Consider the following 19,239-nt stretch of genomic DNA (forward strand, 5'->3'; position numbering starts at 1 on the left):
AAAATGTTTTTCATGTGAAGTGCAGTGTCAACAGCAGGAAGATAAATCCAAGAACATTTAATTTTTTCCAGAAAAAAAAGCTAAAAAAGTTGAGGAAGAAAATGTGTTAGGAGTGGCAAAGTTTGAAGAGACCCATTAATAGTGGTAAAAAGTGCAATAGAGTCATTTTTCAGAGAGCTGTTTCCTTCTTCATTTCTTTATGAATAGATAAGCATTCCCTCTTGCCTCTATCCAGACTTGCATTGCTATAATACCACTTCATATAACTGCAGGTCAGTGGAGCAATAACAAAATTTTCTCCTAACTGAACCAAAGCATTATTTTCAAAGCATGTCCGTATGAATCTACACACGGTTCATTATAATTTGTGTCCTCTTCTAGTTAGGAGATGAGTCTTTTGGCAGCACAGTATTTCCTAACCCTCAGCATACTCTTCTTGCCTTTTGCCCAGGTGAAGGAAGGTGGGAAATAAAAAAACCAACAGATCCAGAAGGTTTTTACTAATGGTAAAAGTAACTGGTATGAGTAGGGGAGTCAAGCCAGGAATTTATAGTGTGGAGTAATTGAGGGAGACCAGAAGAGAGACTTGGGAAAGAAATCTGGTTGCTGACCTTGAGGGTGTGGGGGGTAGCGATAGTCAACACCTATTTTCTCACACTGTCATAGCAAGTTTAATCTCAAGCATTTATATGATACAGGCTGCAAAATAATTTTCTCCTATTTGGGATAAAGTTTGGTATTGGAAGAGCTCAATCTCCTTCATCTACTTCTTTAAACTTTCTTCTACCCCTTAATCACCACTTGCAGCAAAAGCAAAGCAATCTTTTTCATATCCTTTAGAGTTTCATCTTCACTGAACACTATCAGCTGTTCCCAGAGTTCTACTTTATATCCTATTACAATCCTACATGGGAATTAAATTAGCAGATGCCAAGCCAATTGCCCAGGGAATTTTAGCAATGTAGTCTTTGAAATTTATTTAGAGTGGAATATGTATTCGCTGCAAAAATAGAATGATGTGGGTTTCTCTAAAAACTGTGGCAGATTCACAGATTTGTATGTTCTAGTCTAAACCAGAAATAACATAAACCCCTAAATATATGAAATATTTATATTACCTTTAGTGAGTAAAAACTGAGACAAGCTATATGCCTAAGTTCAGGCCTCCTCTGTTCAGAAAATCCCTAAGAGACATACCTAACAAATATATTCTTCAGGAGAATTTGGAAGATCATACATGTTTCCCTTTATTCTTAAACAAAGGATTTTGGTGTATTCTTGACCTTTTCTCATATTCAAAAGTGAGAAAAATTATTTGCTTTTTTCTCTACTTTTTTACAGAAAAGCATGCTTTTGACTCCATAGAAACAGCATTTTAAGGTCAGTCAAATTAATAAAGTCCTAAAATTTACAGGATCGGGGTAGACAGAAAAAAAGAAGAATGTTCCTGCAAATCAGAAAATGAAGGACAGGCCCCAAGCTTTCTACATTTATTTTTTGAATGGTTTATTATGACAGCAAAGACCTCCTCCTTAAGAGTTAAACTCACTTGAGCAAGAAGCAGCCTCACTCTCTTCTTTAGAGACACCTTTATATGTGGCAACTGTTCATACCCTGCGTAGTATCTGAGCAGACAAAAGGCTTACTGTAAGTTTCTGGAAAGTTTTTCTTTTTCAAAAAGTCAAAACTAATTAATACTGGGATAAAATACTTCACATTAATGCAGGAATTGCAGGAAAAAAATTAAACCCTTGCCTTACAAGAGGAAAAGTAAGATCATTGCTGATGTGTCTGGGAAACCTCCCAGCTATTGTAATGATGGATCCCAACAGTGGAACACAGACAAATCTGTAACTGCAGCTCAAATGTAAACAGATGACATCTGACAGGAATTATGTGAATTCTAGAAAAATATACATGCCAGGCAAGAAACCTATGTACTTCCAGCAGGAAAAAAAAAACCTGAGTCTACATCTCTTTACCTGTACAAGTAAGTAAAATAAGAGTAGAACAAATTTTGCATTGAAAACCCCTGCAATTAAAAAATTATGAGTCACTCCTCCAAACCATCATTAAAAATAAATTACAACACATTTATTTGTCAATTGTTAATTCAGGCTACAGGAAGAGTTGCATTGCTCTTTCTCCTCAAATTGTAGGTATTAGAAAAAACTTATACACATATGTATAAATAGCATATATGCAAATCATGCACTAAAAAATCATGAAATATCAGGAGATCCAGAAGAAAACTTAGTAGAGCTGGAATGAATATAATTATAATCAACTAAAAAACCAAACAAACAAACAACCCAAACAAACACAACAAGGAAGACTGTTTTAGTTTTGGTCCTTACTGCTCACACAAGTTATACCAAGCTCTCCATGAGCACAGACTAGATAACAATGTCTTGTTTGGGGAGGAATTGAATCCTCAGGCCCAAAAAGTACACTCTAACTAGATCCCAAGGCCACAGAGCTACACACCTCCATGTCACCCTGTCTCTATCTATCTTTCTCACTGATAAAGAATCACAGATACTGTGCCAGCAAAGGACACCTTTAGATCCCAAAAGGGGAGGAGGAAGGGTCACCCTCTATCCTACACCTCATGCAAAATGAAGCAGCCCCAGGCCTGGTATGCAGAGAACAGCGATGCACAGACAGAAAACCCTGAGAAAGTCTGCAGAGTCCTACAGATTTTGTGGTCCTACTGCAATACTGAATTTTGAATGGCTGAAGTGATATCAGTGATCAGATCAGCTAAATGCAGGGATGCTCACGTCTTAGTGTTAGCAATCCCCTGGGGGCCACCACAGTTCTGAATTAGATACAGCACCGCCTCAAAAATGCACACCATTGATTCATTCTCTAGAGCTATCATATGTATTTCCAGACGGTGCTTTGAACTTGTATCAGCAAGATCAATAGTGCTGCCTTTTATAGATTGGAACGCTGCAGCCTCACAGTTACTACTTCAGCATATATGAAAGACTAGCAGGATATAAAGGGATCACATTCAGCTCAGTGTGTTAAGAAAAATCAAACAGGCAGGGCTTTGGCTCCAAATTACTCCAAAGGTCAAGATGAAAATGGAGCACATTACCTACCATGCCATCTTCTGAGCAGTATTAATATTTTCTTAGCAGTCTTGATGCCAAACCAAACCCAGCCTGCAACATTAACATTCTTGCCAGTAGATCTTCTGACTTTCTAGAGTGACCTGTCAATTTACTCATCAGTGAAAGATTTTTCCTTACCCAACATTAAATTGGGATTTGTACTTACTAAAATACATAAGCTCCAAAGGAGTGGTATATTGTTATTGTAGAGACTGCCTACTGCAACCTACCTCTCTGCTCTCTGGCTGCCACAGCATCTTCACAGTGGTGGTTCCAATCTCCCCATCTGAGAAGCTTTAGAAAAGGGGGTATGCTTCTGGCTAGAAAAAACTGACATTCATTTGCAGCCAGCCTCCACCTTTCATTGAGGCTGCAAGTGGAATAATTCAAAAGTCAATACTGCTGAACCTGTGTGCCCAAATACTCTGGTGGTCACATTTCACAAATTTTTACTGGAAAAAAATGCGTGTTGCAGAGAGTACTGTGGGTCCCTGAGGAGACCCTGAGCTGAGTAGTGCAGAACAACTCTCCACATAGAGGAGGGCAAATAAATCCCTCCCTGCCACATGCCCGCCTCTTGTTCAGCACTCTGGACACAGGCTAAAGAAACTCCCCATATTCACAGGTGGCAACATAATGCTGAGACTTCACAAGATTTTTGTTTCATCTCAAAAGCCTTCGGGAGCCTATAGATGTGATGTTAAAGGAACAGAAGTAGGATGAAACTTAAATAGTTTCATGCATATTGCAGCTTATATTGAATAAGAACAGAATATAGCAAGTCATGGAGGAATCAACACAAATACTACCACATTTGATTCAGAATTTCATTAAAACCACAAAGCTATTTTTGCAAGAATTCAGAAAAATTCTCATCAAAAACTAAATTTGATGGCAATCTCAAATTTCTCTGTGACTCAACATAAACTCAGATAAATCACCTTCCAGATAATTAATGTCAAAATCAACAATAAAAAAAAGGCATTTCATTCTTATACTAGTTGCCTTTGGACTGCTTTGGGGCTGCATATGGCCCCAGATGAGAACATCTTAAATCTGTACTTTTGTCTGGTGGGTATCCAATTTCAGATGACATCAATACTGTGGATGTTCTAGCAGTTGCATACATACACATGCAATTGACATTATATGCATAGTATCCTGGAATACATGATTAATTTTTGTGGTTTTTGTCCCTCTTTGAGACTGTAAGTTATATAAGCAGTAGTTTCAATTATTCAGGCAGGCAGCTAGAAAGAACAGACCTCAACTGCTTTCTTTTTAAAATGTATACTTGTAAATTAAGAAGCATTTCAAGATTAGGCATCTGTCCAATTCGTTTTATCATTTAGTGTGTTATGCTAATGAGGATGCTGTTTCTTTAATTATACAATTTGAAGAAAAAATTGCATTCAGTCCCCTTGATCTTCTTTAAAACCATTCCCATGCTTGATTCCCCTATAGGCTTTTAATCACGCTGCCTCAGTGTGAAGCTCTGCATTTGAGCAAAACTCTTCCCAAAACTGGTTCACTGAGAAAGTTTAAATTGTTCTCTCATTGGAGCTATGTCCTCTACCACTTGGCACCTTTAGGAGGAAGAGCCATAAGATTCAAACTAGTACTAGCTAGAACAAAGAGTAATGGAGATTGTTAACATACAATGTATGTAACACACTAAATGCCAGGACTTGTTAGACAGGGGAAGAGAGACAACTGAAGTGATCTATAAAATAATACCTTTCCATGACACTTCTCAGTAGAATTCAGAAAAATCCTATTTAAAATCAAAGTATGTATCATTAGCTGTTAAACTTCACTAGGCAAAATTACCCATATATGATGTTCATGGGCATTTATTATTAGTCAAATGCTTCACTGTGGCTTTTTTGTCTGCTTTAGAAGACACTGCAATAACTAAAGCAAATGTATGTTTCAGTTACGGTATATCCATTTAGAGCTTAACTGCAGTATTTGTTAACATGTTGTGCTTTCATCCTACACTGATAGACTGAATTTTGTTGAAACCAAGAACCAAATTGCACTAACATCTTGAAGCAAAGTATTTACAAACAAATATTCTGACACCTCATTTATCTGTTTTGTCATAAAATTGGCTTATACATAATTAATTATGAAAAATAAGCACACCATGCTTTCATGCACTTTTACTTTGAAATCCAGGTCACACTTTGTTTTGAAATTCAGAAAAACAATATGAATAATATAATTAACATATCAGAAGATTCTTGGCAAATAACTTTAACAGGCTAAACCAGGAGCTTATGAAGTTCTTGCTATTCTGTCATTGCAGAGAAATAATTTCTTAACCCTTGTTTATATGCTTCACTTTATTTGACTAATCCTTCGTACTGAAAAGATTTTTGGAGTAGGTATCCTCCTACTAAGCCACACAATGCTGAATGAAAACAGTGTTCTTGTCCCAAAATATCTTTAAGCTAATTCCTGCTCTGTGGGCTTGTTTCCAGATGGGATACTGCTCCTTAGAAACAGCTCAGTAATGGTGTGGTTATAGATGAGAAAACAAAATTTGAGATATAGAATCATAGATTTGTTTAGGCTGGAAAAGACCCTTAAGATCATCAAGTCCAAGCATTAACCCAGCACTGTCAAGTCCACCACTAAGCCATGTCCTGAAGTGTCACACCTGCACATCTTTTAAATACCTCCAGGGATGGTGACTCAACCACTTCCCTGGGCAGTCTGTTCCAATGGCTGGAACAGACCAGGCTGTTCTCTTTCTGGGAAGCAGCTTTTCCTAATATCCAATCTAAACCTCCCTTGATGCAACTTGAAGACATTTCTTGTCCTTCTGCTACCTGGGAGAACTTTCACCTGGCTACACCCTCCTTTCAGGCAGTTGTAGAGAACAAGGTTTCCCCTGAGCCTGCTTTTCTCCAGGCTAAGAAACCCCAGACTTCTTAGCTGGTCCTCACAGGACTTACACTCCAGACCCTTCCCCAGCTCCACTTCCCTTCTCTGAAGGTGCTCCAGCCCCTCAATGTCCTTCTTGCAGTGAGGCCCAGAACTGACCACAGGATTTGAAGTACTACCTCACCAGTGCTGAGTAAGGCTTTCATAACCCAGCTGAATACATAAAGTGAGTCATTCTACAGGTTCTTCACACATGGCATTTAGTTGTCAAAACACCTTTGTGATGACACATTTCAGTATTATATTGTGCTTTTCTCAGGCATTTGCATTTGATCACCTCATGTAAACTATCCTCTGTCTGTACAGCTCCTTACAGACCCTCCCCAGTTCCAGATGTGAGAATCATTTCTGCCAACAGAGAAAGATCACACCTTGACCAGCCACTTGCTGGTGAGAACTTCTAGGTGCATGCTGTTTTCAGTAAACCATTTACCTGGTTATCACAGTAACAGCCATTTCTCATGACTTTTCTTTCAAGACCTTCCCAAGGAATGAGAAAAGAGGTTTATCAGCTTTTGACCTCAGCTGCTTTCTAGAGCCAACCCCAAAGCCAGCTGCAGCATCAACTCCAGCTCAGGAAGTTTGCCTTGTCTGCACAGCAGCTGAGTATTGGCCACTGGCTTGCAAAAGGCCACATGGGCTGGGGGCTGCCAACTGAAGGGTTCTGACCAGCAAACAAGAGCCTCCCATGTCAAAACAAATGGCCAAAATACTTGTGATTGGTGCATTGCAGAGCTAGAAATAGAAAGCAGTTCTTTCACCATACTGTGGTATTTGAATAGCTTCTCTTTTAAAAGGCCAAACAGTTCATTCCCCTGAAAGCTTGCTTGCAATGGCAATGGCTGGGCTTCATTTCAGTAAATATTAGAATCGCCTTTTTCAAAAAGGAAGCTCAATTCTTTTAAAGGTTAAGAAGGTAACAGACAAACACACTATTTAAAAAAACTCAAAATACTAGAAGGCACTGTACTTATTTATGATTAAAAGGGTGGGACAATAAAGCCATAGATACATGACAAGAAGGAAAACAGAATCTGGAATACTGGCAAATGACAAGTTGAGGGAGAGGCCAAGGTCTGCTAGAAATCATCAAGTGAGATATTTCTCAAGCATGTCTACTCAAAGGTATGAAAAATATTGTCACATTAAATTTTATTCTAGTAGGGAGTCTGTTCTGGAGGGACCACTTTAAAAGTGTGGCTTTGGGAAAGTCTGCAAATTTTAGTCACAGCTTAATACAAGAGAGCAGTGGAATCAACTCTAGCTGATGTTATATTTGGCTCCTACTGGATACACAGGTGAACCATCTAACCAGAAAATTATGTTTCAATATGGAAAAGAGCAATTTCTTTTGCAAATGGAAAACAATGTGCAATCTTAACCAATATCTAATTTATTTGTTTGGATATTTTAGAAAGACCATTTCTCAAAAATTAAAAACAAATCATATGTTAAACTGAGCAGGGGAAAATAGTCACATAGAAAAATATAAAAGGACCTGCTAAGGGATGCTTTATTACATGTCAAAAATAAAAAGGAAAGTCACTGTGCTACAGACTGAAAGCAAGCTTTTATGGTTGAAGAGTTCTGACTACAGAAGATGAAAGCAGCAGAAGAGAAATCTGTAAAACAAATGAATAGTACATAACAGATGGGGGAAAGCCACTGTTAGCAATGAATACAAATTAACATTGCAGAAATGCAAGCAAACAATGGAAGCAAAAATCCAGTAAAATCTATGGTGATGTTTATTGCAATATCAGCTTCTCCTTAAATGAACAAGAATAAGAGAATGCCAAGGAAAGACTTCAATAGTTGGTCATTCCATACAAAAATTACCAAAAAGTTTAGAAAAAGACAGATTTGACAACTGCTTCTCTGCATTCAGAAAGATGCAAGATGCCCTATTCACTTGTTACAGTGATAATGATACCACTATAACTTGAGAGAGCTTTAAGTAGCCCCTCAGTTTAAACCCTGCATTCAAGACCAGAGGGCAGATGAATCAATAACTTTTATTTCAATGACTCTTTTAAAAGCCATAGGTGCACTAAAGGCTCCTAGTGACTGGAAAGACTATCAAAGCAGCATTTACAAAGGTTAAGTGGGATAAGCAAGGCACCTTTCAAGCAGTTAGACTGACATCAGTAGTAAGCAACAGCAGGGAAAAATTAGCATGGGACACAATCAATAAGGCATTGAAAGACAGTCACATAATTAACACCAATCAACACAGCTGTATGGAAAACAGGCCTGGTCATGTAAATCCGATCATTTGTATGCAGTGACATCATTTGATAATGGTATGTGCTGACAGGACGTATTTCTAGCCCCAATTTCACGCTACACAGTGATTTAAAGTCATGCTATACATAAAATCCTGAATTAAAAGATTCACCATACTAAATCAACACTGCTCATTGCAAGTGAATCTCAAAAGTGACTAGCTAAATGGATAACTGCACAGAGAATCAACATCCTGATAATAGAATCCTTGTCAGTCCAGCAGGGGAAAAAAGTGAAGTACAACACTCAGAAGCTCAAAAGAGATACTGTCTTGGAAGGCAAGGCTCATTATTTACTGAAAAAATTTAATGGTGACATGGTAGATTGAGTACTACTGGCACCCTTTAAATTAAGACCTGGTCTCTTCCAGAAAGATGTGCTAAATAAAAATCAAAGGACTACTACTGAAATACTGTGAATTCCTCTGACCTCTGCAGAGGAGGCAAGAAGAATAGATATTCATGTGGTCCTCTTTGGTCATTAAATTCATAAGCCTGGGAAACAATGACCCAAACATTATTAATCCCTCAGGAATTTAATGCAATAAGTGAATCATGCTTAATCTATCTGATACAGTGTAAAGCATTTTGAGTATTTCTATGGGTTTTCAGCTGTAATCCAGTGTTAAATTACTGGATGACTATTAAAATATTATCAAGCCACTTCCCTGAAATTCTGATTTTTTTGGCTAAATGTAGCAAAAATCCATCCCTATGCACAAATAGGAAAGGGCAGCATCAAACTCTTAATCCACACCTCCCCATGCAGATCACTTTGACCTGTTCCTAGGAAGTTATTAATTTCCATGGCTTATCAGAAAGTCTCCTAGCAGGCAGAGCTGTGACTAACACTAATTTCATGCAATTAGGGTTATGCTCATATATCCATCATCTTCCTAAGCCATGCTCCAAGATCAGTACAAGAGGTAAAAGTCATGTAACCCCTGCCAAACATGATTTGATTCTGTCTGTTTGAAACAAAACACAGGGTTTGGAAAATGCTGTTCCTGGAAGCAGCTCTGGAATAGGCCAGGAGACATTATACATTTTGTAGCAGGCACCAAAATTGCAAAAAAGACTTACACCCCAAAGATGAGTAGGCACAGTTACAACTGCTTTTAAACCAGTACTATTTGTAACAATGGAAATGCATTTAAAAATATTTTTATGTAATCTTTGCATCACTCAGTGTCCTGCAATGTTGTCCTCAAAGAGATGATGAGCACTGCACTGTGCATGCTCTTTCATGTCGGGCAGCACACAGGGCTGGAGCAGCACAGGCCACCTGTGAGCCTATAAACACAAGATTTCTCTGGTGTTCAGCCATCTGACTGCTGCAAGGATGTTCATGCCACCCAGAAGACAGCGACACTCCAGTTCACTCACTTATTTCACAGCCATAATCACAGTATTTGTGACTGAGTGTGACTGACACCAGAGAAACTGCTTTTGACTTTGGGTCTCCCCATTGGAATGCCTATGGCCATGTCGATGTCTCAAACTGTTTTTATCACTTGAGGGACAGGATCATGCCTGCCCACAGGAGATGAATACACAGAGGCTTCAGCAGGCATTGTTATTGCTCACCACAAATGCAGCCTCATGCCATGACAGCACAGTTTTACCAGAATCTGTCACAGTCACCTCCCCTCTGACAAAGTTATGCCTTCCCAAGCATGTAAGACTATCTTCCAATATTGTTACAATGCCTCAAAAAATGACAGGATTTACTTTAGATATATATAGTACAATGGTTTGGATCTCTTCAGTGTATACTATGCCTAACAAAAAAAGCAAAAACATTAGGAAAGCGAAGGTCTATTTTTGTTTGATAATTTTCCACAGTAAGAAAGCCTCATAGTCTGCTTTAAAATCTACTGCTTACACAATCATTAAACAGAATTTCCATTGGATAAAATAGCATTATTCAAAAAGAATCAAGGACTTCTTGAAAGTGTTATTTAGTGGCAAATACATTTAAAAGATTAAATCAGGCATTAATAATACAGAAGACAAGCCTACCCAAAATGATGGAAAACCAAGTTTTTCTTCCATTGGTGATAGTCCCAGGGTGGAAACCTTAAAAAAAACAAAAAGGAAAGAAAAAACAAAAGCAAAACAAAAGACTCATTAGAACTAGAGTAGGTAACAAGGGCACACACCATCAAATCATCTGTAAACACAGTGCTCAAGATTAAACATCCTGCCCTTCTGATTAGGATCCTGTCCAAGTTTCCTGGTGTTAGCTCACAGATAAGCTGATCTGCCTTAGCACTGAGTGAAGTGAAGCAATGCACCTACTCTTAGAAGGGGAAGAGGATACAAAACCGTTGTGAAACAAACTCCACATTTTCTGTTCCTCTTCCTCTGGAATATCTTTAAAGTCAACACTCAAGTGAAATTTAGGTACAGCAACTGAAGGGGAAGCACAGATTCTACCCAGTCAGGTTTTAATATGTTTACAGAGGTCATTGTTTTAAAGACACTGTGCTACTTGACACCCTGTCCCCTTGCCACATTTTGATGTGACATGGGTGATGTGGTGTTGCTCAGGGAGATTTAGGTGCATTTGCTTGTGATGAGATCATCCAGAGAAACTATGGAAGGAAAGAACAAAAACAAGAAAGGGTGAGGAAGCTCATCCAGAAAGCTTACAGAAGGAGCTTCTCACAGAAGTCAGGAGAAGATTACAATCACAAAAACTAAACATTGTGCAGCAGAGAATGTGAATTATGTCAAAAGACAACAGGTCAAGGCAGAGAAGGAAAGAAAGCCAGCCCTGAGATTTGATAAGAAGTCATGGGAGGTGCTTTTACTAATGGTAAAAAAAGACCAAGCCAAACTGTTGAGATTCAGAGATGAAACAAGAACAGGCTCTCTCAAGTAGCACTGACCAGATTAAAAGATCATAAAAAGAGGTGAAAAATGTTTTGGGTTGGAATTTTTAGAGGGAAAATAATTATGTGATTTCTTTTTAATTATGTGAGTGATATGCATTTATTTATATTATTATGGGAAAGGGACAGGAGATATTAGAGTGAAGAATTAAGACATATGAGTGCATGGAAGACCAAAATGAGGGATCTTAACTGGAACAAGCAAAGCAGGTGGAGTTTAGATGAGACCTGAGAGTATAACAGAGAAGGGAAGAGAGAAAGAATTGGGAAGCAGAGGCAAGAGAGGAAGGGGAGACCACAACAGTCTTTTTCCCTGTTGTAAAGACCAAGTGGAGAAAAGGTAGATTAAAATCTAACTGCATTTTACCTTCCCCCCCATCCCCCATCTTCCATTCCCCAGCAATGCAGTTACTACTTTTCAAATAACTCAGTTAAATTAAGTTGTGTGTTCAGCCTCATTAGCCACCATCTCCATTGCCCTGCAGTTTTAATTAGATAGGTCTCTTTGTGCACAGCCACCTCAATCCTTCCCCACCAAACAATTCCACATCATCATTCTTCAAATGCTCCCCGTTACACCAGAGGCAGCCCAGGTGATCAGGGCAGTGCAGAGCTCTCCCATGGAGATAGTGAGGCAGGATCAGCAATATACACATTCTTTGGGCAGGGCTGAGCTGCCCTTCCACACTGTTTCACCCATTTTAAATAAGAAAATGTAATTGTAAATGACAATTTATGACAGAAGGGTCAGACCCTCTGCATAAACACCAAGCCCCAAATTTTTCCCAGTAGCCTCTTTTCTGCTCCATGAGCCATCTATCACCTCCACACCCACCCCATGAAATCGCAGAGCAGGAGCAAGGCCCCTACACCCCACCAAAGCTGGGGGATCACAGGGGTCCCCTGAGCTCAGAATTACACCTGGCTGCTGCTCTTCCCCCACACTACCCACCCTGGCAAGCCCAGCACATCCCTCAAGGCATCAAGACATGGCACCATCCAGAGATAGGAGAAAGCCTCACAAGGACCTGCTCCGAAGGTCTGACCAAGACTTAGGGTTTTTTAGGAGCTTTGTGGTTGGTTTTGTTTTGTTTTTTTGTTTTTTAACTAGCACAGGAACAAAGGTACCAAAACCATAAGATGACCAGTTTTCAGCTGGAAATGGAGGCAAATGCTGAAGTTTCAGAAAAAAAATGCAACTGGCAAAGGATCAGGTCTACTCATGGGGAGCAAGGAAGGATTTTCTAAGGACAGAGCTTCTGCTCCAGGCACTATTTGCAATCTATTAGAAGAAAGACTGTAAATCCAGCAGGCATGATTGGCAGAAAACCCCTCAGAGCAAAGGACCTCTGCTCCATGGCTATCCTGCAACCCCAGAGGAGAGCCTGTGGAGCTCAGCACCACTCCCAGGCTATTCCTGGCTGCCCAGGGTCAGCAGTGGCAGAGCAGGGATTAAAGCAACTTAGATTTGTTATGTAAGGGACATGTTGCTCGTGGCTTCTCTCAAATCCCAAAGATGTTGCTATTATGTAATAGGAACAATCAAACAGGGAGCTCTTCTGTGATTTGATTTTTTAAAAGTGTTGAGCAGCTGAAAATGAACAGTGGGATTCTGTCAGACTCAGTGTAATGTTTTCTACTCTAAATCCAAGATTTAACCTTAAAAATGCTGTAGCTTACAGGGACAATGACTCAGCTTTCACTTCACTCAAGATACAGAAAATAAAGCAAACTTCATCCACCTCCTCACCAGGTGAGGAGCACAGCTCTTACCCTCTGAACCAAGCCCGAGGGCTTGCATTGTTTCAGCATCAGTATCCTGCTGTCTCTACTGACATTTAAGAATTACTCCTATGAATAAAGGCTGTGGACCTGGCTGTGAACTTTGCTGCTTGGATTGGATGGTGGCTATGAGCCACACTGACACAGGCTTTCATCAATGAAAAATGCAAGCTCATTTGGCAAAGTCTCAAGATTTTGTCTTCTTAGATTATTACTGTAACAATTCTGATACTAATGCACACAATTGTGCAAGATACATCTATGCATACACACGTTACTTAAAACATGCATATTAGGGCAACAAATTCCATTGTTTCTGTATTTCACTTAACTCATACTTGGGGCATGCTCCAGCCTTATCAAGGATGGATAGGTGCAGATACTTCAGGGAGTCCTGGATGATAAATTGATCAAACTGCTGTCATATCAAGATTAGCACTTCAGCCAGTCTGGTTTTGTTTTATAAACTTACTAATTTCCAGTTTATAAACCATGCCCATTCCTTTATTTTCCCCCCAATGTTTTCTTAGTATGAGATCTCAAAATGAAAAAAAAAAACACTTTTGATGTAGGTCTGATTTCCTATTTATTCTCCTAGCCTCTCAATCTTCTAGCACATTAAAGAAACAGCCCAGTTTCAGTGCTCATGCTAAATACTTGTTGTGATTCTTTTAGCATTAAACAATTCAGATTGTGATGGTGATACAGCAAACCTGTCCTAAGTACTTGTACCCAGTCTGATATTTCTAGTCTTGTTCATGCAGCTGTTTGATTCCACCAAAGCACATGTGAACTGTTTCCAGAGGTTGTGTTCCTTCCTTTTTATAGTCTCACCATTATATCACACCAAGACCAAAACAACTTTTCAGCAGCCCCAAGAGAAGAACCTAAAATCCCCATGGTCTGATAGACCAGAAGGAACAAATTCATCCTTAGAGTATGAGTCTGCTGAGCACAGTCAAGCATAATTTACTTTTAAATTTCTTATCTGTGCCCAGCATCCTGCCAGTTTTCCCTGTGCATAGCACATCATGATTCCTCACAGCATTCTGGTATGAGCCAAAAGCATCAAAATTCAGAAATACTTAATAAAAAGCTTTATATTTTTCTCCCATCACAATCTAATTCTCATCCAGTAACACTAACATACTGTGGAACACAGAAACACATTACCTGGGTAATGGTCCCTCTGAATTTTTCTGGCAGGATAAATTTGAGAATTATTGTGAGGCCTGCCTCAGACTGAAATCACAGGTGCCTTTAAAAGGTTGTTGTTCCACGTGCCCCCTGCAAAACTTGGCAGAGAACACAGGCCAGAGGGAAAAAGCACTATCAGAGCATCTCTATTTGAGCTACCCTTGCCTGCCAGACTGGCTCTTGGACAGCCCTGGTATTTTGCCATAACATAGGGTGGCCCATGGGGATAATAAATATGAAAGCAAACTCATTTAGGATAAGCTATCAAATAGTTAAAATTCAAAAAGTAAAATTTAATAGGGAAACTAATTTGCCCAGTATCTGTTTTAGAGGCTTGTTTACTTTTTAGCTATGATTTCAAAGGGAAGTTATTCTCCTGTAAATGCTTGGTGATTGTGCCCAAGAGGTGAGACTTGCAGCTGTGCAGAGAAGAACAAGTTATTCCTTTCTTCCAGCTTTGCATCCCATGCAGCAGCTGTTTCAAAGCAGTTTATGGCCCTCAGGCTCATATAAGGAGCAGCAACCTGTATTACACCAACAACTGAATTCAGAGTCACAGCTGTAGGCTGGGAGGGGAACCCAAGAAAATTTTGATGCTTTTGCTAGTTTTGTGGATTGCATAAAATCACTGATCTGCAAGTTATGTCACTAACAGCAAAAGCCTGGTAACTGCTGTTTTACCAGATGCTTCTGAGGATTAAGCCATTTTCAGAGATGTTTGATGTTGAGACCTCTGCTGGAGCAAAACAGATTTCACCATCCACAGTCCCCAAATGCTCTGCAAGAGTGAGCCAGCATACTCCTCCCAGTTTTTGGAGAAGCTAAAGCACAGTCTTAAACCAAAGTTACCATATTTATACAGGAACAGAACTTGGATTTCCTCACTTGCAGCCAATGCACCACTGGTGCACTATAAGCTATGCCACACTATGTCCCAAAAGTGGCATTAATTTTTCCTTGAGCAGAAAACAGTTCCTGCCCCAAAATGTGAAGATTCACTATCCCAGGACTTTAGGAACTCTTTGCCTGACTGTCAGCTTTCTAGCCTCTTAATTTAAAAAGAAAATACAAATCCTTAAAGAAATTACTGAGACAACTGCCTAAATAAAGTATTAAAAAGCAAGGTCTAGCACACAAGTCTTACGAGGAGAGCTTAGTGAGCTGGGGTTGATTAGTTTGGGGAAAAAAACTCCTGGGGGACCTTATTGCTTTCTACAACTGCCTGGAAAAAAAGATTGTAATGAAGTGAGGATGGGCCTCTCCTCACAGGTAGTAAGCAACAGAACAAGAGGAAATTGTCTCAATTTGTGCCAAGGGAGGTTTAGGTTGGATATTAGAAAAAATTTCTTCACTGAAAGAGTTGTCAAGCACTGCAATATGCTGGCCAGGAAAGTGGAGTCACCATACATGGAGGTATTTAAAAGATATGTCGATGTGGTACTTGGAGACATGTTAGACTTGGCAGTGCTGGGTTAACAATTGGACTATTTTTCAAATGTTTTCAGTATTTTACATATACGTCTTTTGGTTGCAAAATACTGACCTGGTTCTCTGTCATAACAGAGTAACATAGGAAAGAGCTTTAATTGGTATAAATCACTTGGTTGTCAAGTTACAGCAAATTATAGCAGTTAACCATTTCTCCACTTGCTTTGCACCCTACTGACCCTTATGAAGAAGGTATTTCTTATGAAATCATTGACAGAAGTCAGTCTGGTGGTTTCAGCATTTGTTGAACTCTGGAGATCTTTCTGGTCACCTTAGATGAAGCACTGAATCTTATCCTCTTTCCAGTTCTCCACTGGAAAACCCAGAATAGCAAGATGATACCATATAATAGCAAAGGGCAGAACAACAACCAAATCAGGTTTCCAGAGAGTTCAGCATCAAATGTATACCCAGCAACAGAAAACAACAGCATTCCCAAGTTCACAAGGATGCTACTTATATTAGGATAGTGCCAAAGCTGTACAAAAATCCATCTGAATTATTTTCCTAAAGAAAAACTATTTCATCAGTTTTGAGTCTGCAGTAAAAAAAGTTCAGGGAAGAACAAACCACCATACACTGAAGTTTTGCTCTCCTTTGCTACTTTCTTTCCAATTTCTGCTGCTTATGACTTCTTTGACAAAACTGACTGCAGCAGGTTTGGTAATAGTTGCATTTAAACAAGGTCAGTATAATTATAAATAACTTCTGATAAAATGCAGTACTTGTCAAGTGAAAGCATTTGCTAAATCAGCTGGCTCAATAGTCTTTTTAGTAAGCCTCAGCATCTGGACAGGGGAGGAGGAGGAGCAGAGATCCTCTTGCACTGCTTGCTGCTGGCATTTCAGCAAATATCTTCACCCAGATATCCATTATTATGCCTAGATCTTTTCTTCTATAGAGCCTTCAATCAAATGTTAAACCAACTACTGTGTATGAGTCTCTATTGTATTGTATTATTTAACTTTTTCTGCCATTGTGTGACTTTCCAGAGAGTGCATATGTAAGTAGAGTTGGCTGTAACTCTGTCCTACACTGACTTCTGGTACTTCCTGAATGAATTTCAGAAACAGAGAACACACACTGCAAGATGAAAATCTTTGTTCTCCTAACTTAGGAGAGAGGACTGATTCTCACTGGTTACCAGGTTGCCAGCACAGCCTCTAATGTGCTTTACAGCTGCACTTCTGTTAGCTCACCTCTCCTATCTTCCTAAATAGCTAATATTGCTTACTATAACATAAATGTATTTTACATAAAAATACACACTCCAGAAAGTAAGGCTATGAGTTTAAAGTTGCTTTCCTACTTGTTACAGTTGCTATCACTAAAACAAAATGTACCACGATAGAAAATGCTACCATAGAGAAAAACTATTTATCTGACCGAACCCTACACTTGCCATTTGTTAGATCAATAGCCTAATATCCACCTCTGTCCTTAAAGTGACAAATATACAGAGAAACACAGTACCATATTAAAAGCTACTGCAAATAAACCACATGGACACAGCCCTACAAACATTTTCCTCTCTCTGTGTCCCATCCCATCATCCCTCCCCTCCCCCCACCCCCCCGTTCCCAGGTAGCAATTTCCAAACTCACAGTGTAGCGCTGAAAGAATTGCTTACAGAATCCCCCTTCTGTACCTTAAAATAGAGCTGATTCTCCAGAAATTAAGGCGAGGCTAGGCACCATGGAATGAGACGTTAACCCTCATTTGCACACACGCAGCTCTCTCCTACCGCTCTCCGGCAGCACAGGCTGCGCTGCTCTCCACAACAGATTGCATAAATAGGAGACAAGTAGCTGGGTATATTTAATTGCATTGGAAACAGGCAGACCTAGTAAAGGGTTTATGTAGCATGGGATACAGAAAAGCCTACAACCCTGCTTGAAATTGGGGATGAGAAACAATAAAACCCACAAACACTGCACTGGATGTAGGGAGCATAAAACAATCCCTGAATGAAATCACACACGAACCAAAACAAAGCATTTACACGAACCAAAACAAAGCATTTATGCATCACATTACATCCAGCTCATCGGCTGCCAAGTGCCTCCTTAATGCAGTCATCCGTTGCAAAGTTAACCTGCATGCAAACACTTGACATGCAAATGATTTTGCTACCGATGCTTTATAAGCAAATATTTCTAATGCTTGACCCGCAGAGAGGTGTTTATATTTTTTTACCTTTGCAGTTTTTAATGCAATTATAAATGTCAAGGCTTATTCTTTTCATGTTTAGTGCAATGTTAGGGATCATTGGCTCCCTAACACAGGTACCTGTACGGGCTGGTGCGACGGCACACAAGCCTCCTCTGCACTGTTACCTTCGGGAGGCAGCGATGGGGACCGGGGAGAAAGAAGCAGGGGAAAAGATAGAGAAGGGGATAAAGCAAAGAGGGAAAGGGTACCCGTACTCATTTAAACAGAGTTGGAAACGACCGATCTAGATGAACAGCTCTTCAAGCAGAGGCATTTTACTTGAGTAGGAAGACCTGAATTCGCTGCCCTATCTTCCCACGTTTAGCTTTCCCTCCTTAGGAAAACGCTGCTTTTTATTCGTAGTAGCTACTTTACCTTCCATCATTTTTCGGAAAAATATTGTGATGCTGTTATATGCCACGCACGAGGCTGAGAGTAATAGCAGCATTTCAGCCCTGCGCTCCCGTGGGCTGCCGGCATTGCCCTGAGCCCTCCGCTGGCCCGTGCCGAAGGCTCGGCCGTGCCCCGGGGTCCCCAGCCCTCCCGGGACCCTGCTTCCCTCGGCACTGTCGCCCCGCTGGCACGCTGCTGGCGTGCAGCCGGCAATTGCGATCCGCGCACGGAGAGCGAAGCCCGCTCGAGCCAGTCCGGCTATTGGCATCCCTAGAACTTTTGTCTGAACAGATTTCATCACAAATATTATCCACCCTGATAAGCAAGCTGCGCTTGCTCCCCCATCTCCTGCCCGCACCAGGGGTACAGGAGCAGCCACCAGCCCCGCCGCGCCCCGTCCGCGCAGGAGCTATCCCCATCTCCCGGAGCTTTTGCCCATGTCCCGTTCCCGGCGCCCCGGGGGCGGTGAGCACGGAGCAACCGCAGCCCCGGGGCGATGCGGGGCAGGGAGGGGCGCACACCCACGAGGCGGGAGCGGAGCCGGCGCTGCCCGCGGGACGCGCGGCGCTCACCCGCCTCGGTGCTCCTGCCCCGGTGCCGCCGCCGCTGCCGCGCCGCCGCTGCCGCGCCGGGCGGACGGCGCGGGCCGGGCACGGGCCCGGCTTTTATAGCGGCCAACGCCGCCCCGCAGCGCCCCCTGCGGGCCCGCCCGCGCCCCGCGCCCCGCGCTCCGCCCGCGCCCGCGGAGACGCGCCGGCAGCGCAGCGCACCGCGGCACAGACAGCGCCCGCCGGCGCGGCTGTGGGGCGCGCCTGTCGCTCCCCAGATGTTTTTTATTTCCCAGGTTAGCGCCCTGGAAGCACGTAGGTGGTTGTTAGTAGGTTTCCGAATGGGATGTTTGATTTTTGGGGT

General features: G+C 41.0%; 1 protein-coding gene across 4 annotated transcripts in view; it reads right to left on the bottom strand.

The window, feature by feature from the left end:
• MTUS2 (microtubule associated scaffold protein 2) overlaps nt 1-18,968 on the bottom strand; it is a 273,605-nt gene extending 254,637 nt beyond the window's left edge. For 3 of the 4 annotated variants that reach the window (XM_021541972.4, XM_077781450.2, XM_021541971.4), the window contains exons 1-2: nt 18,900-18,968; nt 10,382-10,438 (exon numbers count right to left, since the gene is read on the bottom strand). The gene's annotated coding sequence lies outside the window, so the exon portion shown is untranslated. The remainder of the gene's footprint in view (nt 1-10,381; nt 10,439-18,899) is intronic. The other variant, XM_021541975.4, reaches the window with a different exon arrangement.
• Nucleotides 18,969-19,239: the final 271 nt, after the last annotated feature.

The sequence above is a fragment of the Lonchura striata genome, chromosome 1 (genome assembly GCF_050655825.1).
Source record: "Lonchura striata isolate lonStrDom1 chromosome 1, ASM5065582v1, whole genome shotgun sequence".
In the NCBI taxonomy this organism is placed as follows: domain Eukaryota; kingdom Metazoa; phylum Chordata; class Aves; order Passeriformes; family Estrildidae; genus Lonchura; species Lonchura striata.